Raw genomic sequence first — 27,387 nt, forward strand, 5'->3', positions numbered from 1 at the left:
TTTCTAGAGCACTTCATTGCCACTGCGTATCTTTTCTGACTCTAATTGTAAGAAGTTTTTGTTTCGTTAAGATTTAACATTAGTTTGAGTATCAACACTGTATGTGATTTTATTTGGGTCCCATTTTCGGGGGCCTCTTGAACTTACTCTGTCATTATTATATTGGAACAACATTTTACAATAATAATTTATTCACTGAACTTTGGTATTGTAGATGAAGGAAGGAAGGAGATGCAATAAAGGAGATATGAATGCGAGGGATGATAAATCACGTGAAGCGTAAAAGTAATGAATAGAAGTTATGGCGAAGTACGAAAGAGAATGTGGAATAAAAATTGAGAAACTGTTTTTACCCGAAATTGTAGCGTCCGTGGCCCACACAAGGCAGAGGGAACCAGACCCAAAATGGGAGCAACAAATTAAAAAAAAAACTTTTTTTACATACCAATCTTTCTTCCATTTTAAAGTCACTTATTTATTCTTCTTTTATTTCTCGCAAATTCCACCGTTTCACTTTGTAGTTCTTTTAATTTTCGCTTCTCTACGTAGTCTTCTCTTACCGAATAACTACACGTATTAATCTTTATTTATTTAATTCATTTTTATTTATCTTGCTTTATTATACATTTTAAATACGCTCTATATATTATGTACACTACACCCTATAGACATCATCACTTTTTAGTTGTAACAGTTTGAGTAATGTCAATGTCAGTGAAGCTGCTTCTAGGAGATCTTGGATGTAATAACAATACGAAGTCGAAAGTAGATGTTGTATATTCAGGCTATATTCGATTAATGCTGAACGTTGTTAGTCATTTTGGCTTGTACAGTGTCTTGAGTGTCAAATGTGTGGCTTGACATATCTTATTGACTAATTGTTATCTACTTAGTTTTCAGAGAAGGGTGTGATCCTTTCATATGAAGATATTTAGTTGAATACATATAGGAGCTAGGAGAGGATTAAAGTTAATTCGAGCATTTGAGCTGTGCTCAGTATTTACGCCGATTAATAACTGTGAAAACGATGTTAAACTAATAAAAACTGTCACCCAATTAATTTCCGAGAAGTGTTGTGAAGCGTCCTCTTTCACCCCGTGTATATAAAGTATTATATTTCCGTGGGATTCCCCTTTTCTACGCGACGCTGATGATGACGTAATGTAGCTCCTATACCGTCATCATTTCTACCTTTGGACCTCCACGGCTGGACATAGGCTTCTCCATAATACAATATAACTACATAAATATGTTTTAAAAATGGAAACAGATAATTTACTAACAGGTACACCAGCTGTACATTTAATTAAAATTCATTAAAAGTTGTCGTTTTAATAAAGGATCTATTATCTGTTCCTTTATAGGTGATACAACATATATGTTTATTACTTATAAAATTATAAAAAAAAACATCAAATACGAAGAAGAAAGTGATTGCACGGTAGAGTAAACATGCTAAAAAAGAATTCTTAATTTGAAAATGTTTCCTACCATGCGCAATATTCTTCAAGGAAAATGCTTAAAAATACTGAATTAAAATTATAAATCTCTTATGGATACAGTGAATAATTAAGATAGTTTCTAAAGATAAGACCTGCGAAATAAATAGAAAGACAATCTTTTAAGTATTCGTAAGATAGAAGAATGTAGCCCGACATTTATCCGATAATGGGACTCAGTCAGGATAGCTTTCATTGGGTACCGAGGCTAATGTCACAGAACCTGCAGCCAAGTAAACTCTATACAAATATGAAACAAAATAATTTATTCAAAAAATAACATAAATCCTATTATAACAACTTGATATTTATTAAAAATTTAATACAATGTAAACAAATTAAATACAATTCATAATCATTATTATCTCAGCCATAGAACATCTAGGCTGCACCAATATGAAGAACTGGGAGATATAGATGTATGATAACATCTATATCTCCCTCACTATACCTCACTACTGACGCCAACAACGTCCACCAGCTTTTGATGCACACAGCTTATATATGACATTGGTTATTGTCTCTGGTCTGAAGTATCTCAGCAGGAACAGATTAAATCTGTCAATAGAAACCAGGTTTTTGTCTTCGCCAAGAACAACTTCATTGATCCAAGACAATAACCCAGACCCGGAGAAAGATAAAACGAAATAAAAATAAGCGTAGGAATAACAATTTTTAAACAAGAACTGTGGTATCAAGAAATGTAGCAAGGAAGAGATTCGATGTATGTAAGTATTGTGAATAAAAGGAAAGAGAATGAAATATATTGCAAGGCTGGAAGAGATATTGTGATAGAAATTGTGAAGGACGAGAGAAGAGAATGCTTTAAGATAAAGGAACAAAAGGCCCCTAAAAATGAAGGCCATGTTGAAATAGCTCCGAAGATTTCCAAAATAACATGTTGTAAATGATCTATATCCTCCTCCTAAAACTTTAAGGCCCAAGCGGTTATCTATTCTACGCGATATCTTGTCTATTGGTACTTCAACTTGCCAGCACGCGACGGGAGAGTTACTATAATTCTATTTCTTACACATGGTAAATTTAAACAATGAAGGTTAACAAATTAAACTGTAGATTTGTAATTACGCTAACATTGCCATCATTAGCAATTATAAACGCAGTCAAGTGTTTGCTAAAAATAACATGTACATAATATTTGCATTAAAGATAGCTTATCTTTATAAAAAAACAAATTAAATTTTTCTCTGTTTCCAAATAATTACGTTGAAATATAAAAATATTATTTAACAAAAATTTACTATTGTGTAAAGGATGTTGTAAGCTATAAAATGTGAACTGAAGTGACAGTGGGATTGAACCGATATACACGGTTTGGGTAGGTACCCCACTGGTGGGATCGACGATATAGTTCAGGTCGCGGGATGTCGCTGCACAGGCCCGGACATCGTCGCGATCTTTAGAAAGCCTATTGCATTGCAGTGGGCTTCCATCGGTTAACACGTTCACTGCGGCTTGAGGTCGATTTAGCCTCATGGTAGACTTTGCACTGGTGCGGCGCGTAAAACTCGTTTTCTCTCTAGTGCGGCGGCTGTTTACACTCAACCGTATGAGGTATGACAAAAACAAATATAGCTTTCTTTATGTATGCCAAGCATTGACTCAATATTGTAAAAAAATGATTGAAACATGAGGCAGAAAAGGCCTCAACCGCACTACTAGGAAGTTCAGCTTGAGGCTGATTCGACCTCAGCCGCACCAGCTGAAAGTTCTTCAAAATTGGGCCCGCAGTGAACGTGTTAAAAAAATAATGATATAGAAATTATTAAAAATTCAGCCTTAGTTTGTTGTGGCGTCTTCTCGAAATAGAGCCGTTTTGTAATTTTGACTAATTAAAAACCATTACGTCTGATGAAATCCCAAAATCTGCAAGAATTTACGCCACATACAGAACCCTGGCGAGCGTAGATTTGGTTCGTCAGCGTCGGCGACGTCGCCCGAGCCGACAGTCCGTCACCTTCTGTCGTCTAACGCAGTAATGGATCGAGTTACGTTCAAAATTAACGGAGAAACGTTTTCAGGTGCGCTCGCATTCAATTACCTTTACATCTAGTTTATTAAAAATTGAACAAGCTAAATTATTTATTTCACTATCTAATCATTACAGGTTGTACAGTTGCAAAGAACATTTAATTACAATATATTAAGTATAAATGACAGACATTATATTTGATACTAAGTAATATATAAGCGGCCTGTGAGGACTCCGTCAAATAGAAAAATTTGAGAACCTTTTAGATTGGAATTTTTAACAGAGCTCTTATTGATCGTCAACTTATTATTATTTTTAATCTATTATTTTTAATCTCTTTACTCTCCTTCACGAGGAGTTATAGATGTGGAGGAGCAGGAAGAAACTCCACAACACGCCGTCTTTTAATAAAGTTTAATATAGATTTATACATATACACTTTATGAGATGTAGCCTAAATGAAAACAAAATAATCAGGCGACATCACTGCCATTCATGTCTTTTAATTATTCGTTTGTTGAATAATAAACCTTTACAATACAATTTACTTTTAATATGCGTTTTGAATTTTGTACAAAAGAAACAGGGACTTTTTGGAACAGAAACTTTGGTGGAGCCATTTTTTCAGAGCGTCATTTAAATACACTATGGATACCCCTATTGTTTAAATTTAATATAATTATTGTGAAAATATTTTTCGAAATGTCTTGACTTTTCGAAGGCACTCCGACAAGCCTATACGAAAGAATAAATGTCTGTTACAGTTATTTATATCAACGATCACGAAATCGAAACATAGTATGATGTTACGAATATTTCTTGTAACGAACGCAAGCAAATTTTTTAAGGCTTTATTCACATTGTTTTTCATTTCGTATATTATCACTTGTAAGTCAAAAAAATGTCACAAGACTATGAAAAAAAATTAGAATTAATTATCTATAATGTTAATTGATATAGAATATAGAAATTCAAAATTTATATTTAAAATATTCCTTATCAAATACCTATTTACATAACCTGTATTAGATTATTTCGATTTATTAGAATTAATACAGAGATGTTCGCAGATAAATAATATAAAGAAAAAAAACTACGATTAAATAAAAAAGTTTTGTACTTTATTACAGATCATATTCTAGACATTATCTATGTTATATATATTATATATCTAGACATAACTAATTTTTGACAGAGAACTATGTCTTACAATGGGCGTCCATCAGTTAAAAAAGAACACGAAGAAGAAATGTGCTATCTGCATTATTACTTAAAAATATTAAAGTCAATTATAAAAATCATACCAATCAATCATTCGACATCAATCAAAACAAACTGTATTGTAATGTAATAAAACAAAACATCGTGGACGATATGATGCAAAACGTGATCAAGCGAAACATAAATACAGACGGTAATTATTTCTTTAACAGTATTCACTGGTTTTTACAGTATGATCAAGATATATAATTTATTTGTTTGTTGTACAAAATAAATGATACGTAAAATTTTTCAAGAAGCGCTAAATGTTTATTTCCCTTAATAACATTTTTCATGTTTCTAGGATATATTTAAAAAAATTATGCAATGTGTCACGCTTGCTGATTGCGTGGTGAGTTGAGCAAGTAAACTTGTTAATTTTCTTTCGTACTCGCGTAACTGTTTACAATCATTTAAATAGAATTCATAATATAAGTCTTTTATGATTTTTTATAACAGAGTTCCCCTAAACTTTTTTGTGTCGTAGACCCCATGGCATGTTACCTGATATTGATTTCCTGTAAATATCTAACTGTAGTGAAGTTTAGTGTTAAAAACTTAAAGTAAACGTGTTAATTTAAACATTTATTAATTATATTTAAATTAACTCAAAATAAAATTTTGTATCTGTTATGTAAAATATACGTAACATTAAATAAACATAAAATAAACTATAAATAAAATAACATTAGCAATAAGTCAATATTTTTAGTGAGAAGGATGAACCTGATGTATATCTATCTATATAATAAATTATCAACATTTGGCGTCAATTTTGTAAGGGTTAAACTTAAATCTCCTCGGCTAATGATGTCCAGTCTGTTTCTTTTTTTCGTTAGGAGATTGGTAACAATGCTGAACCCCCTTTCCACTAGGTATGACGAGACTGGAGACTCTCAGGTTTTTACAAGTTCAAAATGTAATGCGACCACAAAGCGAATACCAACATCCTACAACTTACACAATTTTATAAACATATAATTTTTTAACTTCATAGGTATTTTTATAAATAATGTTAATGTTTTAATATTATAAGATAGTATGATGTAAGTAAATAGATACTATCAGTGTATGTGTTGAGATCCACTATCGTGGACCCCCATTTTCATTTCATGGACCCCCAAATTTTTTTTCGCTGACGTAGACCCCTTGCAGGTCGTCATAGACCCCTAGAGGTCGATATAGACCACTTTGGGAATCACTGGTTTATAATTACCACTTACAGAGAAAAGAGAGAGATCCGAGCTATTTATGGCTTAAGACCGCGAAGCTCCTTTGAAAATAGGTTTAAAGAGGTCAATATTCTTACAGTGGCCTCATAATATATTCATGATAATATTTTGTAGATTTAAAATAAAAATAAATAATTTAAAAAACTACGGAACGCTCATGGTGTATTTACAAGTCGCGAAAAACTGTCTGTACTAAAGTTTCGATTCCAAAAACTGTCTAATTCATTTGTAATAAACGAAAACAGATTTTTTAACAAAACTCAAAACGCGTATTAAAAATATGTTAAAGGATAAAGCTTATTATGCATTAAATGTATATTTAAATGACAAGAATCCTTAGCAGTGATGTCGCCGGATTATATTGGTTTCATTTAAGCATTATCTAATAAAGTGTATATGTATAAATCTGTGTTAAACTTTATTAAAAGATGTGTTGTTGTGGAGTTTCTTCCTGCTTTATTTCCACAACTATAACACTTTGTAAAGCAGAGTCAAAAATAAAATAGATAAAATATAAATAAATAATAAATTAGCGATCAGTAAGAGTTCTGTTAAAAGTTTCAAAGTTGAATAAACGAATTTTACTTTTTTATCTTTATGTACATCCATTATTAAAAAAATACAGGAAAAACCTAACGTGCCTTAAATAAGAATCAATTTAATCTTTCCTAAAACAACGTCCTTCAACTAAAAGCAACAAGGTTTTCAAAATCGTTTTTCTGAGAACTCACAACAAACTCGAATCGTTTTTCTTGTGATCAAATTCACAATATATAGCAAATTGTAATTGTGAATTATGGCAGGTGATGCAAGGATGGTTTATCAATAAATGTTTGGGATGAAATGTGAACTGGAAACAGTTAAATCACTAAAGAAATTAAACTCCCCATTTTAACTATGATAAGGGGGAATGAAATTAAAAACATACAATAGCGTAATATATTTCCAAGTTTAGCAATAAAAAATCATTGCACTATAATAGAGTTTTTTAAGAGTTTTCGTTTAACAAACTTCGTAATTTTTTATAAATCATATTTTAAAGATTTTATTCTCGTGTACTGTCACTAGAAAGCTGTGTAGAAGAAAGTAACTGTATTGAACTATTTAAACATTTTGTAGGAGATAGTGTTTCAATGACTATTACATACATTGTTTCTCTATCATCATTTGCCACGTTTTCCGTTGCAGTGGGATGTGAAGTGAGCGCAGATGTTACTCTATTGGACTACATACGGCAATGCGTTCGTCTGCCCGGCACCAAGTACATGTGCCGCGAAGCCGGCTGCGGTGCTTGCATCGTGGCTGCCTCCAAGACCCATGGTTGTCCACCTAGCGCAGTCAATTCCGTAAGTACCCGCCTCGCAACTAAAATAAAACATTTTCTAGTCCAAAATATCGCAAAAGAAGATCTTTGACCAGTGTTGTGGTTGTTTGGGCCTCCTTTGCTCCTCTCGTTACACCCTGCCATGAGTGGGGCAGGGACGTTACAACTCGGGGAAACAATTTTTTCAAATTTCTACCTTTAATTACTTTCTCCTTTCATCTCTTACAATCTCTTACATTACAATTGCCTTCTATCCTTTACAATCTCTATCTTTCTTCTAATTCAAATCGTCTCCCGTGCATCACCTTCCTTCCTTCGTCTTATTATCTTTTTTTCTTTACTAACTGTATGTGGCCGTCGATGACTTTTGGATCTTATGGCCCTAAGAAGGCTCAAAGTCACCAGAGAGCAACGGAGAGGTCTCCACTCGGAGATTCTGAAATGAGGAGATCACCATAAAAAAGATGCCGACGTAGCTCGAGGAATTACTTATCAGAAGGGGTAGTGGACGGGTTATATCGCTCGTGAAGATGACGGCCGTTGTGGCATAAAGGTTCTTGGGTGACAACCATGGGTCGATAAACACGGCTGAATAGCTCGGATCCCACTAGAAGAACCGACGACTTGTTCTAGGTCGCGGGAAGTCGTAGGATGGACGGGTGTAGTAGATCCATTATGACGATCTTTGGGACAGGACTATGCCATGCAGTGAGCATCGATCGGCTGGCATGATGATAATGATGATGATGACTTAAAGTATGCACTGTGACTAGTGGATATAGTACGACTAGTATAATTTTCCCCCACGTAAATACATGCTTAGGAGGATATTTGTCAATAGCCTAGCTACGATAAGCTCCCAGCATTAACAGTGTACGTTTTGACGCCGACATGCAGATTTAGTCCAGCCCGGATAAGTTCCCTCCATCTAAATATGTCACTCAACAAGGACATTTACAACGTCGTCAGTATGAGCTCCCACTACGCACTCTTGGTAAATTTGAAATGAATTTCTAGATTTAATCCAGGTTAGATAAGCACAGGACACGCAAATACATGATTAGTTGAATAAAGAAAATTAGAAAAACCGTGGCAAGAGTGTGGTGAAGAATAAAAGACGAAGCTTAAGTATGCCGCATCAGAATAATGAATGACATCGTGAAGGAGGAGAGACAAAGTATAAATGCCTAACCAAATAATAAGGTAGAGGAACCGAGAGATCCCTAAAAGAGAGGGCCATCAAAATACACGCTTGAACAGGTAACATATTACCAATTTTACGTACAGTGCATGGTGCTAGTGACGTCATGCCAGGACTGGGAGATCACGACGATTGAAGCCGTGGGAAACCGGCGGGCCGGGTACAGTGAGCTGCAGAAGACACTGGCGAACCATAACGGAACGCAGTGCGGCTATTGCACACCGGGATGGATCATGGCTATGTACAGGTATGATTTAGAATTCTATACTTATTCTACGTATAAATACTCATGTCTGGCGTCATGTCATGTCTTCATGATAAGGAAAAACTCTATCCCTAATGCCGCTACCGCTATCACGAGCTTTACTATTCTCGCTTCCTTCTTACACCCACCACCGTGACTTCCACTAACTTCACCTGCTCTGCCTTCACCACCGTCATCTTCTGTGTTACCCTTGCTCTGTCCCTTGTTCGTAAGGGAAAGATCGGATTGCGAAGTGGGGCTGGATGTTAAGATAGAAAGTGGCTATAGCCTTGACAACGAAAAATAAAGAACGCCGTTGTTAGGTTGAGTAAAAAAGAGTTATGAAAAAAAGAAAATTTGTGACATTAAAATAATGCGGTGAAGGAAAAGAAGCGATTGGGTAAAAACTTTGAATAAGATAAAAGAGTTATACAGAAAAATGTAAATAGTGAAAGAAGAAAAAACAAAAGTCCCTGTAATAGATTTAATATAAGGGTATCATAGAAGAAAATTGAAAATAAAAATACTTTTAAGTCACACTCCTATCAAGATTACCAACACCTTCATCACTGTGACCACAACTGATACAACCACCGCAACTCTAACTACCACCTCACTAGTACTTCCACCATCATAAACACGATCACCACAGTTTATTTTTTTTTAAACTCGATCTCTACTGCTATATTTTGTATACTTCCGACAAATCTCTTTGTATACATAAACACGTTAATGTATTTACATTTAAACATATATTGAATGTCACGTTGTCATATAAACTGATAGGTGGCCATTGCAAGGCTTCTCCAAATATCGCTACAGTGATTAGTCTTGCGCTGACTTCCACAGATTGCTTTGACTATTGTCGGTTAGAATAGTGGGGCTCACGCCACCCGAAAACGTTTTGGCACAGTAGGCGGTCTGTTGCAAACAATGTGCCCTATCCACTAGTACTACAGATCGATTTTTTTTTTTCAGATATTTTTCGAAATGAGATCATCCTCAATTTTTTATTACCATATTGTATTATTCCCCATTATATACTTATTACACTCATATACAAAGTTTCAATTTAAACAAAGAATTCTTCCAGCTTACAGCAGAGCAGGAAGGATCTGACCATGCTGGAGATAGAGCAGTCTTTCGGCAGCAACATCTGCAGGTGCACAGGATACAGGTCCATACTCGATGCGTTCAAGAGATTTGCAGTAGACGCACCAGAGTCCTGCAGGATACGGGATATAGAGGACCTGGGTACTTGCAGCCGAGGTAACAAAGAATGTAGGCAGACTGACTGCGAAGTATTCGATTGGTGCGTGGTCTCGAAGGAAGAAGTGTACGACTCTAGTATACACATTACACTGGCGGACGGTAGAGAATTTTATCGAGTGTACGACTTGAAGGATGTATTTAACATTTTACAAACAAAAGGATCTGATTCTTATATGCTGGTCGCTGGCAACACCGCGAAAGGTAATCGAATTTTGAAATATTTTTAATCAAACACCTTAGAAATGCTCTAGTATTCATTACGTGTCTACTACTCTTTTTTATCAATGTTTTGATCGGTGTATTACCACCTCACGACATAGACCTCCTTGCCTAGCCTTGTGGTTGCCACCTGGGAACCTTTAAACCTTAAAGGATGTCGGTTACTCAAGCGACACTGCCACTCCTGAAGAGCAAATCTTAGAGCTAAGCTATGTCGGTGATCGAGACTCTCTTGCGGATGCCCTTATTTCTAAACGTATCCCTCTACGTTCCTCTCTAGGTGACTAGTAGTGATTCTGATTCTGATTAAGACGATGCGAGAGACACCAATACCCTTGAAGTCGAGGATTACCTCTGAAATTGGATAGCAGAGAACATCTTGACCTTAAGGTGAGCACGTGGAGTGCTACCTAACACGGTCGTCGACCTCAGGCCAAGGCGCGTCACACCACGCCACATTTCGCAATAGTACCGAATTGGAAACTTTAAAGTAGTTAGCGGAATCCGCACAGCTTGTATTTTTACTGTACTCTCTTAGATTAAGTATAATTAAGCAATAAGTTAAGCATTATAATAAATTAAATAAAATTTAACTACACGGTTTGTGAAAGTGTCATTAAAAATGTAAAATAATATGAAAGAGGCTATTATATTAATATTAAGGCAACGCGTAGAGTCTCCAAGGGCGTAGCAATATCTACTTCCTCTGACGAAATACCAGCAACCCCCAAAATCACAAGGAATGTTGCCTCGCTCCGGGAGCAGGCCAACCGTTCCGCGTTAGTGGCTAAGTCGTCTATCATTTATAATCTATCGGAAAATCCGAAGGCGGTTACAAGGTGGGAACAAGCTGAGTTGTCTCCGCGCACCATTTGTCAAGACCATAGAGACTGACCAAGAGATGTCGGACACCTAGGTAGCAAGTACGATCGCTTCGGAAATACTAGTCACTTCGAGGCGGTTGAGTGTGCTTCCAACAACAGGAGATAAACGTCGAGGTATAGAAATGGATATGGCCATGAAAATGAGTTCCTCCGATGAGTGAAGGCGGCGCTGAAGCCAGCTGATACATGAAAAAGGAGTCAAATATGACTACTCTAGAGTATCTCCAGGATATATACGAAACTGCCCAATATAAACAAATTTAACCTAGAAAAAGAACGTACCAGATGCCATTGAGCTAGTGCAAACTAAAAGAGTCCACACACAGGCCATAGCGGATTTGAACGGTCGGTCAGCTACGGAGCTGGGTCTGGCACGGGAAACCTTTTTGACGACCCTCGACAAGGTAAAGGAAGTTCGAGGGTGACTGACGTTTGAAACGCAGAAGCCTTACCGCAGAATTTCCCAAATGGAGAGACAAGTCACGGATATGGGCAGTCTAATCGTCTCAGCAAGGGAGAACGTGAGGCTGCGCCTTTTATCTCTCTCCTAGCGGAGAAAAGGATGACTACAAAGGATGTCTGGATGTTTGGATGTCTTATCTTTTCAACTGGGCGATATACGGAAAATGTTTGGCTGATTAACAAAAAGAGCCTTGGGGGAAATGTAAACAAAGATCTGTGAAACTACAGAAAAGAGCCGCCTTGCAGTGGACACGGCCCCCTTAATAGTGAGTACGATCTGTGCCGTAGACGAACATTTGGATAAAATAGATGAATGCATGGTCAAGTGAAACATGGTCACGGCAACCACTAAATCATATTTTACGAAATTTTTTGTAGCTTCTCAGTATTACTCTTGAATGCCAGTTTACCTTGTCCTGTCTTGATTTTTTATTAATGTAATTATATGTTTTTTTGCAGGGGCTTACCCAATATTCGAGTACCCGCGGATACTGATTGACATCACCGGCATCTCACAATTAAAAGGTTTTATGATCGACCAGAATCTAGTCCTGGGTGCCGGAAATACTCTATCGGAGACTTTAGATATTTTCAAGTCGTTATCTAGTGAAAATTATGACTTTCGTTATTTGGAAAAATTATACAATCATATACGATTAATTGCACACATCGCAGTAAGGAACGTAAGTCATGTTGATTCTTGATTATTTACTTTATAATAAAAATATAAAATACATTTGACTACACTAGCCGATGTCAAAGGTGTCGTATATTGGCCCTGTATCTCAGACGACATATAAACGAGATAAACTTGATCACCAGAAAAGTGCATAGGTGGCGACCACGAGGCCACAGTAATATTCGCTGGTCTGATCAGGTCAGATCTACTCGATATCCCAGTTGCCGAAGCAATAGATACCGCCGACGATGGGCATATGCATGCATGACATAGTGCGCGGTAAATTTTCTGAACAGGATCACGATCCTCTGCAGTCAAGGATGTTACACAAGAAGACTAGTCTCAATTCGTGGTTACATCGATTAACAACCAATCGTTATTTAAAATGGAACATTAAATATTTTAGTTTTGCAATTTTTGTTTTTCAGATAGGCACAATTGCTGGTAATTTAATGATAAAACATCAACATGTCGAGTTTCCTTCAGACCTTTATCTTTTGTTTGAAACAGTTGGAGCGCAATTGACTATATGTAAGTAAAATGACAAAAATGCCATTCCACGCTTTAAATTATTATTAAGATAATTCTCTTCTATTGTTAGTTGCTTTTAGCTGGTCATGTCTAGTATAAACATTTATAACGTATGTCTTAAATGTAAAATCATTGCTCTAAGAAATAATATTCTTCTATCTTTGCTGCATAAAGCTTTCTGTTAAAACAATTGCGAGATTGTGCATGGGTGTGTAAACATTACTGGTATTATGTATGTGAACGTGCCATCAATCTCTATTAGATCTTGTGGTCGTAATTGTTAATATGTAAACAATAGATGGCGCTGTAAACATTTAAAGATTTGACAATGTTTTGATAATTATTTTTAGATTTGTTGAGAATATATGTAATGCAATACTGTTTTAGTGGATAATTTAAAAAGAAAAACGGTGACGATGCAGGAGTTCTTAGAAGAAAACATGACGGGAAAGGTCATTCTGAACGTTCTCTTACCGCCTCTCTCTACTGAGTTCAAACTTGTTACTTTCAAGGTAATCCTTCATTTTTTTCAATTATCATTATATTAGACTAAATATCATCGCATATTTTAATTTTAATGTATATTAAATAAAAAAGTAAGAATATAATTACCAGAATGTAAATGATATTATTGGCTTCATAACATTGATCAAATCAAGTGAACAGCGAGAAAGAGGCCCTAGCCTCATTTACGTTTGGAAAGCCATTTGGTTTTAAATAACATATCAAATAAAAAAGCTAACATGAAAATATCTTTTATGATAGAGATAAATAGTATTACCGCATTAGTTAACTAAGAGAGAGGACGCCAGATCTTTCTGGAGCACTGCGAGAGAACAATCGGGACAGTCATAAAGAGAAATAAGACGCAAGTCAATAGAAGAGAAGAGAACGAACTGTAAAGAACCGAGTGATAAAGAAATACGTAATAGTAAATAATAATAAAATAATGGATACACAATATAACTTCAAACAATAATATCAAAAACAAGAATTGTTACAGTATTGTGAAAGAAAGACGAAGAAAGAGGGGCGAAGTATGAGTTAACAAGGTATGGAATAAAATGAAAGAGAATTAGGAGGACAACAGAAGAATGAAGGAAAAATCTTAAGAAGGAAAAAGAGGAGCGTGAACAAAAAAAATTGTGAAAAATTTATTGTAAATAATGTCCCTGATTGCATATGGCAGGGAAGCACGAATGGTCCCTATAAACGTGGGCCATAAAGCAAGGAATAAGAAAGTATGTGATAGTAGAAAAAATGTGAAAGTAACATTATTTATTAAATGGAATGATATATAATTATATTTATTAAATTCTATAGTGAACCATGTTCTACACCGACAAGAAGCGAGTACACTCGTCTAGGAGACGAACAGACGAGTTTGTTTAGTTCAACGGAAGACGCTGAATACAGGCGGCTTCTGTGCAGTCCTATTGGAAATCTCTGTAGGAGGCCTATGTCCAGCAGTGGACGTTGTATGGTGAAGTGATGGTGATGACGATGATAAATAATTAGTATACGACTTTATTGCGTCACCTGTTCCAAATATTGATGAAGAATTGTACAAAGATGCTGTAATAAATAAGAAATGTAAAACTTGTCTAAAACTGATGGTAACGTTTCAGATAATGCCACGCTCTCAGACCGTCCACGCCATCGTCCACGCAGGGTTCCTCTACAAGCTTAATGGAAATAATCAAGTCATGCAATGTAGATTGGTTTTTGGCGGATTGTCGCCCAACTTCACACGGGCTTACAAAACAGAGAATCTTTTAGTGAACAAATTATTGTTTACCAATGATACTCTGCAAGCTGCAATTGCAGTTTTGGATAGCGAATTGATAATCACAAGGCAACGACCGGAACTTACGATCGAATACAGAAGGCGACTTGCAATTGGCTTGTTCTATAAGGTAGATTGAAGTAAGCTTTTAAATTTGGAACATTTTCCACCTGCCCTATTTTTTAATTTATTCTTTTCTACGTCGTTTAGTTTTTTAAAACAAATATTTATTTTATTTAATAATTCTCAAAGCACACGTTAAGAAAGAAACATATCAATGTATAATAACTTAAAAATGTGTAAAGTGACCACTGGTTGTCCAGCGATAGAGGACTGAGATTTGTGATTGTGGATCACCTGTTCGATTTCCGGGATACAATTTCATGTACCTCACAATTTGTGCATTATTTATATATAATTGCCTCTGCATATCATAAAAAAATTCCAGAGGATGGGCAGTATTCTCTGTTTCTCTCTATTATAGTATTATTACCACACTGTGATCGTCAACCTGCCTGTTAAGCGTAGTGGTTAAGGTTTATACCCCCTTGATATCTTTGGAGAGCCTTTGCTTAGCAGTGGGCGTCTATGTGCTGAAACAATGACGATAATCTAAAGAAGAACAATAGGTGAAAGCGCTGGAAAGGTGTCAGAGGTTAAGAGTTAAAAAATCTAATTTTGTTGAAGCACCAATTTGGTTTAATCGTAAATTGACAGCTATCATCAAATATACCTCTTTCTAAACACTTTATGAAAACGTATGAGTTATTTTCTTTATCTCTTATATTAGCACCTTAATATTTTTAACAGGGTCTTCTTCGTCTGTGCCCGGAGCACGTGATAGGTTCAAAATACCGTTCCGGAGCAACCATAGTCCATGACACTAGACCAGTCAGTTCTGGAAGCCAGACCATACAAACTGACCCGACCCTTTGGCCTCTCACTAAACCGATTCCAAAGCTCGAAGCACTGGTAAGGAGCATTTGGTACACATTCATGCCAGTTTTCACAAGATATTTATATATTTATTTATATTATTCCAGACACAAGCATAAATGACCGTGTTAACGCACGCCCCACAGTGAGGCAATTTTATTGTTGATTCTATTCGATAGGCTCGATACGAGTTTAACTTCTTTACTTTAATGTAAAAACTATATATGTTACATAGAGGGCATAAAACATTTTGGAAATCCTAAAGTATGGCGCTAAAAAGTTTGGGTAATACTGCCATAGATCTTTAAGGAAAATTAAAAAGGGGGAATGATGTTTATTTTAACTTTTAGCTTTGGTTAAATTCATATCAATTGAATGAGGACTAGGATCAAATGAGTTAACCTATAGTGATATCCTTCATCTTGAAATAATGCTGTAAGGATTCCAAACACTTCTTGATCTGAGAAGAATATCTTTGTTGTTAAAAATATCATTAATGCTAACATTCGCAGCGTGAGAATTTTCATAGAACTTACACTGCGTATGAAATGTGATGTCTCCAGTATTTTTTTTATTATGTCATCGTATCAAATTTAAAGGAGGAAGTAAACATGTGTTTTTGCTTATTTATACTCAATAAACTTGGCATCTTGTCCAAAGCGCGGCATGATTTTTTTCGTCGTATAAAACTAATTACATGAGGTCCTTTATATCTCCCAACGCAATTAATTCACACCATAACTGAATTTTTATCGAAAAATCTTTAGATCTGGTACAGTTACATAGCGAGTGTTTTTTGACGAATTTTTTTAATAGAAAATAATATTTTCTATACAGTTGCAATGCGCTGGGGAGACAGTTTATACGGACGATCTACCACCCATCAAGAACGAAGTATTCATAGCGATGGTTTTGTGTACGGTTGGGGCGGGTCATATTGACAAGATAGATCCTAGTAAAGCCCTGGTAAGACATAATTTTGTTCAATATCGTTTCAGCTAAAGGTACTCTGCTCCTAGATATACACCCCCCCCCCCATAGATTTCCGATGGACAGTTGATAAAATATCGATAGCCTTCCCAGTGTAAAAACAGGTCCCCAGACTTCAGGGAAACTGTTTCTCAGCCTGTTTATAAATTTGGTGTAGCTCTAAAATGTCCCAATGCAGCCAGTTCAGTTCCACTTTCAGCTCAACAATCTTCTCGTATATCGTCATTGTGCGTTGGTTGGGAGACAGTCGTCGTTGGCGTGGTTTGTGGGGCATTAGCCGGAGATACTTATTACCTCTTCCTGCGTCATTACCACGGCTACTACCTTTTCTAGGATCTTTTTGTTAATCAAATTGAGTTCATATCGATTCTCGCTATGCTTGTCATAGCGGTTTGGAGACCATAATTTTTTTATTTCAAATATATGCAGGAGATGCCACTACACATCTTCCATGAATATAAATATATAATTCCAACCATTGGAGAAAATGTTGATAACTATTCTATGGGCCGGTACCACCATAGCCACTTGATCTTAAGACATTAATTCTACCCTGAACAACAAGTGTATTGCTTTGTCATTCCGTCGTATAAAGTTGTCACTGTATTTTAAAATATGCGAATCTGCGACGGCTGATTGCTTGACCTTAAGCTCTTGAGAATAGAGACATTATTGCGATAGGCCATTCGTGATACCGTGATATTCTTCTCCAGCACTACATTTTAAGCCTCATCATGTCAGTGGATAGCCGCAACTGTATGCTTAAGTCTTCCCCAAAACTTCACCACGATGACCGGTCTTGCGCCATCCCCATTCGAAAGTAGCAGAATCAATGTCATCGATCTACTTAATGTAGGATCAACTCACGGTGCGTCTATAGGCTTGTGATCGCAACTCGTGCCACCAGATAAACGATTCTTCGAGCTACTTCAGTGACCTTGAATTATCATTTTTAAAGCTTAAACCGTGTTACTAACACGTGATTACGAGTACGTGAGATTAGAAAGGCTTTCAGACCAAGACTCCTTCAACTTTTACAGCTTTTTCTTGACTACGTCATCTTGATTGTACTCCAGAAAACAGGGATGGTTGCTATTTAGTTTTCTGCAGCGACGTCGGTTTCTTACCGAACTTGATTTATTTTTGACCTATTACAGATCATTTGAGTTAGATTATTAGTTCACAGTGGTATGGATACCACCAATACCGAAGCCATAATTTAATAAAAAGCAAAATCAGGGTTTGGTTTATTTTAAAATTCTATTTTGACACAAAACAATTTTCAGAAAGAGCCGGGAGTCATCGCGTTTTATTGCGCCAAAGATATCCCCGGAGTGAACTCCTTCACGCCGTCTGGTGAAGAATTCTACGTGGCCGACGAGGAGATCTTTTGCAGTGGCGAAGTTAAATATTACAATCAGGTGATTGGTATGGTCGTGGCTAAAACTCAGAAGATCGCAGAGCGGGCCGCTACGCTAGTCGTTGCGTCCTACAGCAATGTAAGAAGACCGATTATCGACGTTAAAGAAGCTAAGGATGACCCGAAAAGGAACACCCTGTTTGCAACAAAATTAGCAACAAATCGAGGCACGGATCAATCGAGGCGAGGATGTTATTAAAGTGATACATGGATCTTTCGCCGTATACCAACAATACGCATTTTGCATGGAGACACTGACAAGCATTTCTATACCGTTGGAAGATGTTCTGGAGGTACACGCGGCGACTCAGTATGTGGAGGGCACGCAAGTTGTGACATCACGTGCGCTGAATATCAACGAATGTAGGTACGCGATAAAATTTATGATTATTTTTTTATTTCCGCGTACTAAAAAATAAAGTCTATTGAAAATTGACAAAATTATTAAGAACTGTAAATATTTAGGGTTAATTTCATTATTGTATGTACGGAATTATCAATTAGTAAATGGCACACCTTTTCTAAAAAATAATATTTAAATAGATAATAAGTAAATTAATAATAATAGTAAAAAAATCATTTTCAAATTTCGGTTTACTATGTTAAAATGAATTATTGTTTACTATGTTCCCGGCAAAATTTTTTACCTATGTTTTGTGTTTTAAACACTCGTTGTACCTGCTTTGTTTCAGGCAGAGACATTACAATGCGGGTGTATATATTTATTTCAATTTTTATTTTTATCGCTCTCTCTTTTTTTCTTTCCGCAAAACTTTTTCCTCCCTTTTTCTCACATCCTTGACAAAATCTTTCATTCTTCACTTTCTGATCTTTTCACTGATAAATACGCGTGCGGTAAACATTGCGAATTACACAACTACCACCGCCAACTCACTCGATCTCGTGTTTCACTCCTCCACGGGAGGAATGTTCTCAGGAGTAATGTTACACTGACCAATGCCAAATACCGAGTCTACGACTCATTTATCAGCGAGCTGGCAGGCGGTGCACTTCATTGCACGACTACTGCTGCATAGCGGAAGTAGCTACATATTAGTCCCTTTCTTACTTAGGATGGACTTCTGCAAAATAACGCCTGAATCTATTAGATATGTCTACAGGGAGATATACCATAATCGCCACGCTTGGCAGGAGATTTGGCGATTGCAAAAGAAGGTTCTGCTTAACCTCTGAAAACTTGTTTGTGAGCAGTGGCAATGTTATACAATTGAAAAAACAAAGTATACTCGCGATGTACGGTCGCAAGTCTCATTCCTTACCTATATGCTACCATAACAGATGATGATACTAATGGACATATCATCGTGTGTTTACAGGGTGGAGGTGATGGTACGTCGCCTGGGCGGTGGCTATGGATATAAAATCACTCGAATAAATCAAGGATCTGTGTCCGCTAGCATGGCAGCGCTCGACTTGAATACGCCGTGTCGATTCATCCAAGCACTTACAACTAACACCAGGGCGCTCGGCAAAAGATTACCCTGCGCTACCAACTATGAGGTACATAAGGGTAAAATACAAAATAATGTTTTCAAAGTCCCAAATAAAGTCCACGAAATGCGCACACTCAGGTATAATCTTTAATTAAAGTATCGTTACTTTACACACCACGTACACCACAGGAAGTGAATAAAAATATTGATATGAATCGAGTAACAAAAAACTCAGAAATATATATATTATTATCCTTGATAGGCGAAGTGTTTGACCTCTGTCTCGCCTGGTGTTAAGAGATGTCGAGGTCTACGATACTACATACTCAGAAGAAACCTATTTCCTCTTGTCATGAAAAGTCCTAAGTTGTAGTTGGGTGGAAAAAATGACGCCAGTAGATTGTTCCACTCCTAAAAATGACACCAGTAGAGTTCGCTGTTCGCCAATAAAAGTATTAGCAAAACGCTTAGTGCTGGTGGAATTTCAACCGTGTACGGATATATGTCTTGAATCCGTGCTCCTTGTTGTATGATTGAAGAAAGGAGATGAGGAAATTATTCTGTGTAATTCCGCTGTACATTTTCCAAAATGCAGTTTGTAGAATTTATTCTGTCCACTTTTCACCGATTGCAAGCAATGAAGCTTAGCGCTCACCAAGGCATCGTTACCAACAAGCCTGTGCTCTCGTGCCCGTATGGAGTCCGAAGCATCGAGCTGGTGCAATACCGATCCATTCCATAGACATCTATAATATTCTACACATGACTGAACTTGCGCTACATACAGACTTAAGAGTTAAGCTGGTGTGAACTCCTGTGGAAGTTTCCCCAGAATACCCAGCCAAGAGCAGCTAATTTTGCTTTGGACTGAATAAATGTCTTAAAGTTGAGATTTGATTTTAAATTTGTTGTTGTAAACCCTGTAATATCTCTAAACACCATCTGTTTAGTTATAAGTGTAAAAGGTTTAAAAGGGTTATGTAAAGATGTGTATGTATGTACTCGTATACACATATTTCCATTCACCCCGTAAAAAGTGATTTCTCTGGAAAATTTCTTAAATTAATTATTTTTTATTGGAATGCAATAGGCCAATGATATCTGGCAGAACAATATCTACAAGGTTAGATAGTAAACAATAATTAATTTCACTATAAAGTATCTAATACAATTTTTTAAAATGCTACTACATTATCAATATGTTATTTAATATTTGTGTAACAATTTATACATTATAAAAATACCAGAACTATCAATTTCATTGAACCTAACATGACATATATGTCCTATGTATCTATTAAAATGCACTTAATACACCCTTTTAAAGGTTTTTAAAGCTTTTAAAGGTTTAAAAATAACATGTACACTCAGGTAGGGGTCAACGCTGGAGGGGTTGTTCAATACTTGAACTGCGACCTGTACAGCGACAATGGGTACGTGTTCGACGAACTTCTCATTATGGTCGGAGTATCCGTCTACAACAACTGTTACAACAAGACTACGTGGAACTTCAAATTCTACAACACCCTCACGGACACAGCGTCCAACTCCTGGCTTCGATCTCCAGGTAACCGCTTCTTGCACGCACATATCCCACTTAGGATAATTTCCTCACTGCTCGAATACAGACCGCAAATAAGTGAAAGCTCTCTGGCACTGTGTGGGATACACACTCGAAAAAGAATATACTGCAGAGACGAATGTTGTTTTTAAACTTGGCAATCGTCAACGGTTTATTGGCTTAATCGAGGCTTTTGAGGTACTAAGAAAAAAGTCCAGTGGTGTGACATCTAAGCTTCAGGTTTTGTTTTCTCGACGGAATACCATTTTTTTACTAAATATCTTTTACTATCACTGATGATTCATTTGATTTGTGGGGTATTGCGCCATCTTGTTAAAACCAAGTACAACTGTTATAGGCTTTGAAATTAGGCAGTCGTGGCAAAAAAAAGTAACGATTAGATTCTTAAACTCCTACGATTTTTTGGCTCATATAGAATCAGATTGAGTTCTTGTAATGACATCTATCAATAGCCCCTACCGGGATTCCTAGTGCACCCTATACGTATCCAAAATAATTTTATCCAAAAAATATCGCCCAGCGGTTGAGGATTGAGACTTGAGATCTTAGGTCGCGGATTCGATTCCCGGGATACAATCTTAAATAATTCACAATTTGTGCATTAATTATTTATGATTGCCACTGCTCATAAGTAAGTTTCCTGAGGATGGGCAGCGACGTTATCTGTGTTTTACAATATCACGCCGCAATCGCTAACTCACGGGCCAAGAGTGGCGATTATGGTATATCCCCCCATAGATATGTTTGGAGGAGGCCTATACCTCGCAGAGGGCTTCAATTGGCTGAAAAGATGATGACGACTTTTATTTATAAACTTTTTTCAGATGTCCAAAGCGTGAAACAAGCGCTGTTTTAAAACTTTTACATTCATTTTTTTTATGCAGGTACTTTAGAAAATATAGCAAACACGGAATTTATAATGGAAAGAATTTCATACCAGATGAATTTAGATCCGATAGACGTGCGTCTGGCTAACTTGGATCCCGACAGCAGAAGCGATATACAGGAAATGTGGGAGACTTTGAAAAGTAAGTCGCAGTACGACGAAAGGCGAATTGCTACAGCACGGTTTAACGCAGAGAATAGATGGTTGAAACGCGGATTGAGGGTAGCTTTCATGAGATGGACTGCCGAAAATCCTCAGTTCATCTCAGCAAATTTGTCCGTGTTTTTTGAAGATGGCAGCGTTGCTATATCCCATGGAGGCGTTGAAATGGGACAAGGGATCAATACGAAGGCAGTTCAAATATGCGCACATTTCCTGAATATACCATTGGAGAAGATTCATGTATTAGGTCAAACAGCTTTTATATCTGCCAACTCGAACGAAACCGGTGGAAGCGTTACTTCACAGAACATTGGATTGTGCGTCCAAAGATGTTGCGAAGAATTGCTAGCGAGGTTAGAACCGATCAGGAAACTTATGAACAACCCTACATGGGAGGAGCTGGTCCGGGAGGCATTCTCACAAGGCGTAGATTTACAGACTAGAGGAGTAGTCATACCGTCAGATGCGATTACTTACAACATATACGGTGTCCTAGTGGCTGAAGTAGAGACAGACGTAATCACAGGTCAGTGGGAAATTAAAAGAGTCGATTTGTTGGAAGACGTCGGACGGAGCGTAAGCCCTGAGATAGACATTGGCCAGGTATGACTTCTGACTGTTTACTTAAACGTCCTAATTCATCATCACCATTTCACATCACCTTTTCATTCATATGTATATGTAGTTTTCCAACATCACTGAGTGGAATCGGCCTGCATCCAGAGTGTTCCAACGACCTTGTCAAAGTCGAATGACACCTTACGAATTTTAATTTAAAAAAGCGAATCTATAGTTTATAAACAAGCAACGATTATTATTTAAACGTTGTTTTTATTTAAGGCTCCACTTTTTTGTGGACCTCAGGTTCGCCTATCTTAAAGCTAAGACAGGGACATTTATATTCCTGGGTTTCTCTTATCACTTTTTTTTCACATTATTCTTTCGTCCTTCACAATGTCTACCACTATATCGTATTTATTGTATTTATTTTAAGATGTTGGTAACAAGACAGTATGTTATATATTTTTACTACTTTGAAAGTTAAACTATCCAGCAGTCATCTTCAGAATTTAAAGACAATGTTTCACGGCAAACTTGAAATGAAATAATTTCTATTAAGTAAAAGTACACAGCAGACACCTTTGTTAAGTTCGTCGGAAGACGATTGATGAGAGTTGCTACCAACCGGTTTTGTTAGAACCCTGTGGGGAGGCCTGCGTCTAGCAGTAGATATGATGATGAATTTATTTTTCCTTGGACGAATATGCGTGACCAACTACAAATCCAGAGCATCTCCATCGAAATAATCGAATCATTATTGGAGCATCGACAATTCTCTCGTTAATATTTGACTACAGCTTGCATGATACCTAAAACGAAGTAATAAAAAATGATGAGAAATACATACACCACTTTTTGCTCAAATTAATAACAATTATGTATCATTATTAGAACAATTTATTTTATTTTTCTAAAAAAAATTGCAACGTTACTCGTAAAAAAATTATTGCCGCTTTTTAAATCGCAGGCGCTTAAAATCAGTTTTATCAAAATGTTTAATTTAATATAGTGTTTGTTTATAGATTGAAGGAGCATTCGTATTAGGTCTTGGTTATTGGACAACTGAAAGTATGGAATATGAACCCAGTACGGGAGAAGTGCTCTCCGATCGCACGTGGAATTATTGGGTGCCTCAAGCCAAAGACATACCGCAGGACTTTCGTATTGCTTTTAGAGAGAATTCACACAACTACGAAATATATTTAGGATCTAAAGGTACACCTATTATTTTTCTTATACATATTTGAAATTTCATATATATATCATATATATACGATTAAACTTTCATAAATTGGATCATATTAGTACAGGTAATAAGACCCAGATAACTGCCAAAAATGACCTGCATTATATATCCATGTGGTAACGTGAGTTATATGGCCATACGACCACAGAGAAGACATTTCATTTAGCGACTCTTTGAAACGCAGTCATACTTGACACTTTAGTAGTTTAGTTACTTTTAGAAGCATTAAAAGATTCTTAGCAACATTTAGTGACTCTTTCAAATGTAATAATGTATTCTAACAAGCTACTTGGTTTTAGCGTTTTATTATATTAACAAAGTAAGCCTATTTTTAGACTAGTTATGGTTCAAGTTATTGCTTAAAAACCTTTTAATTTTCGCCGTCGTTTCAGCCCATAGACACCCCTTGCAAAGCATATATGTCTCTCCTATAAATATCTATGAGGGGATATACCATTATCGCCACTTAACAAGCATTACATACATTCACAAGATTACGATCGTAGTGTGGTATTACAATGGACAGAGAACTCTACTTCCTATTCTCTGCAAATTTATTTCTGGGCAATGGCATTGCTATATAATTTATGCACAAAGTGTGAATTATAAAAGATATACCTGGAATCGAACTCGTGATCATAAATCGAAAATATCAGTCCTTCACCGCTGGGCTACCAAAGTTACAGAATTCTTAATGATTCTTCGTGACTCTCAATCGCATTTAGACATATTAAGTGATTCTTAGTTAGTTCTGACACTTTAGTGTATTTTAAAGATATGTTACGTTTAATGACAGTAAAATTAAGTTACCCAACCAAGAGTCAGAGAAAATTAATGAACTTTAATAGAATTTTGTCACTCTTAAACACATTGACAGAGTCTTGGAGACAGTTACCTTATAGCACCGCGTGATTCTCACGGTTTCTTATTTACATTCTGTGATCTTAAAATTTCAGCCACTGGAGAACCGGCTACAAGTTTAGCCGTTGGGATCCCTCTAGCGATAAGGGAAGCAATCGCCTCCGCGAGATGCGACTCCGGTATTCCAACCACCGAATGGTTTGAAATCGGTAAGCTTTCGTATCCTAAAATTATCTTCTTCTTTAATCATGTAGCGAAGCAATCATGATCTATGATCATTGCACTGTCATTTTTACAGTCTCCTATCTTTTTCATCCATCGAATATGATTTTCGAAGGGTGTCACTTGATCAATCCAAAATTATTAAATTACTTTTAAAACATTTACTCTCCCCCAACCAAACCGAACCCAGGCTTAATAAATAAAAATCGAGAAAATCTCATATCAATTCGAGTATATATCTAGAACGAAAAGAATATTAAATTTGCAAAATCCTCAATAGAAAACATAAAAATAGAAACAAATTGCATGTAATGGTCTCTTTACAAAAAAAAGCCTTACTAACTGGGCACACTTAAATACATTTCTTAACGAGTATCTGAAAGTTCATCTAGATTAAAACAATGAAAGAATCTAAATTTAAGTGATATCTTCATTACTTAAAGCATCATCTTTAAGTTGAAGTTACATAACTTAAGTGGGCCTATGACTTAAACAAAAGCAATACCGGAACCTAAAGGTATTTATGAAGCATTGAATTTGTCTTAGTCACTTTTTAATCTATAAAATGATTAGCCAGCTAGCAACTGTCTGGAAATAGGCACAGCCTTATTACTAACTTTAATTATATGTTTATATACAACATTACAGACGGTCCATATACTACCGAGAAGATTTGTTTAGCGGCTGCAACGAAATTTGAAGACTTCAAGTTTTATTGAAACAACTCAAACATTCACCATATGTATACGTAGTACATAGATTAATATAGTCACTCATAAGTAAAGTGTTTAAAATATATAAATATACAACAATGATTCTATATTTATTCATCTTTAAGCCTTTTAGAGATTTGTGCCAAAATTTTTAAGAAATTTGTTATCTGTTTTAAAATTATTTCTTCGATGTAGTATTGTTTCGAAATATTTCAATGTTAAAGCTTATATTTAAACAAAAACAATCCATATATTATTAATAAAAAGTCTTAATCGATTTGATATAGTCTCTGTACGTTTAACATGAAATCTGGAATCAAATTCAACTTCCTTATAATGCCATCCTTAACTTGATAAAAACGCAAAGTCTATTGCTAGCTCGGAAAGCAATATATCATATAAGTAATTTTAAGTGATCAAAACATAAACCACATACTATTAAGTAATACTCACTGTTATTATATACACTGCCATTGTGTACACTACTGTTAAATATATATATTAATATTTTATTTCTCGACTATGATAACAAAATTAGTTGAAGAAACAAGTTGTTCGTCTTGATTTATTTCATTTACAGCGTAATGAAATGAAGTAAAACTGCCGCATTATCTGAAGAAGGAGGTCATTGACCTGTGTGCGTTGCCAGTGATAGCACATATCACAGTCGTGGTCACTTACGTTGGACCTCATAACAGCGCTCACCCAGAGAGCAATGTAAAGGATTATGCCAGAAGTTTCGTTGCGAGATCGAATCATAAATGAGGAGATCCGCAGACGAGGCCAGGGCATCGAAGTAGTTTGAAGAATTGCTCGTTATTGTTAGCGGTGGGCGGGGTGCATCACAGGTTCTCAGGTGACTGCCACGATAGGTAGACGCGGAGTAGGTAGGCACCCCCACGAGGTAGACCGATGATATAATTAAGCTCGCGGGAAATTTCTGGATGCTGGCAGCGCAAGATCGTGACGATCTTTAAAAAGGCTTACGGCTTGCAGTGGGCATCTATCAGCTGATATGATGGAAAATCTAATATATAAAATTCTCGTGTCACGGTGTTCGAACTCCTCTGAAACGGCTTGACCGATTTTTACCAAATTTTATATGCGTATTTAGTAGGTCTGAGAATCGGCTACTATCTATTTTTCATACCCCTAAGTGATAAGGGTTGTTCACCCTTAAATTTTTTTTTTGACGAAATTTTTTGTTTTTATTTTTTTATGATACAACATACAAAAATACATACAACCCTAAATTTTCACCCCTCTACGATCAACCCTAATTTTTAAATTGAAAATTAAAAAAAAAAATATTTGCAAACATCGTTTGCGGGATCAGCTAGTAATAATATAAATTTAAAATTTACTACTCATACTTATGCAGGCATCTTTTGAATAGTTTAAAGTATAAGACATACCACGAGATATTCAACAAACAAAAGTTATCGTAACATTGATTTTTATATTTTATTATAATAAGTTGTAACAATTTTTAAACTAATAATAAAACATACCCGTAAAAGATTTCTTTTAGTTTCAAACTTTAGTGACAAATTTATTATACCAGTACTTTACACAATATAACAAAAAAGTAATATCCAAAATATTTTCTGGCTGGTGGAACATACATAATTCTTCAAGATTAGGAACTGATTCTCTGAACTTATGAAGTTGATCACTGATGAATGGTTTGGTTTTAAATTTCATAGATCTAATAAAAACTAAAAACGTAATGTGTCTTAGTTTGTACAAAAAATATTAAAAAAACGAC

The 27,387-nt window shown here is 36.1% G+C and overlaps 1 pseudogene; it reads left to right on the forward strand.

The window, feature by feature from the left end:
- The first annotated feature begins 3,498 nt into the window (after nucleotides 1-3,498).
- Nucleotides 3,499-25,625, forward strand: LOC137930999 (uncharacterized; annotated as a pseudogene).
- The last annotated feature ends 1,762 nt before the right edge of the window (nucleotides 25,626-27,387 follow it).

This window comes from Battus philenor, unplaced genomic scaffold (assembly GCF_028537555.1).
Source record: "Battus philenor isolate CCGP_79_NKW_IND1 unplaced genomic scaffold, ilBatPhil1.0.hap1 SCAF_11, whole genome shotgun sequence".
Taxonomy (NCBI): Eukaryota; Metazoa; Arthropoda; class Insecta; order Lepidoptera; family Papilionidae; genus Battus; species Battus philenor.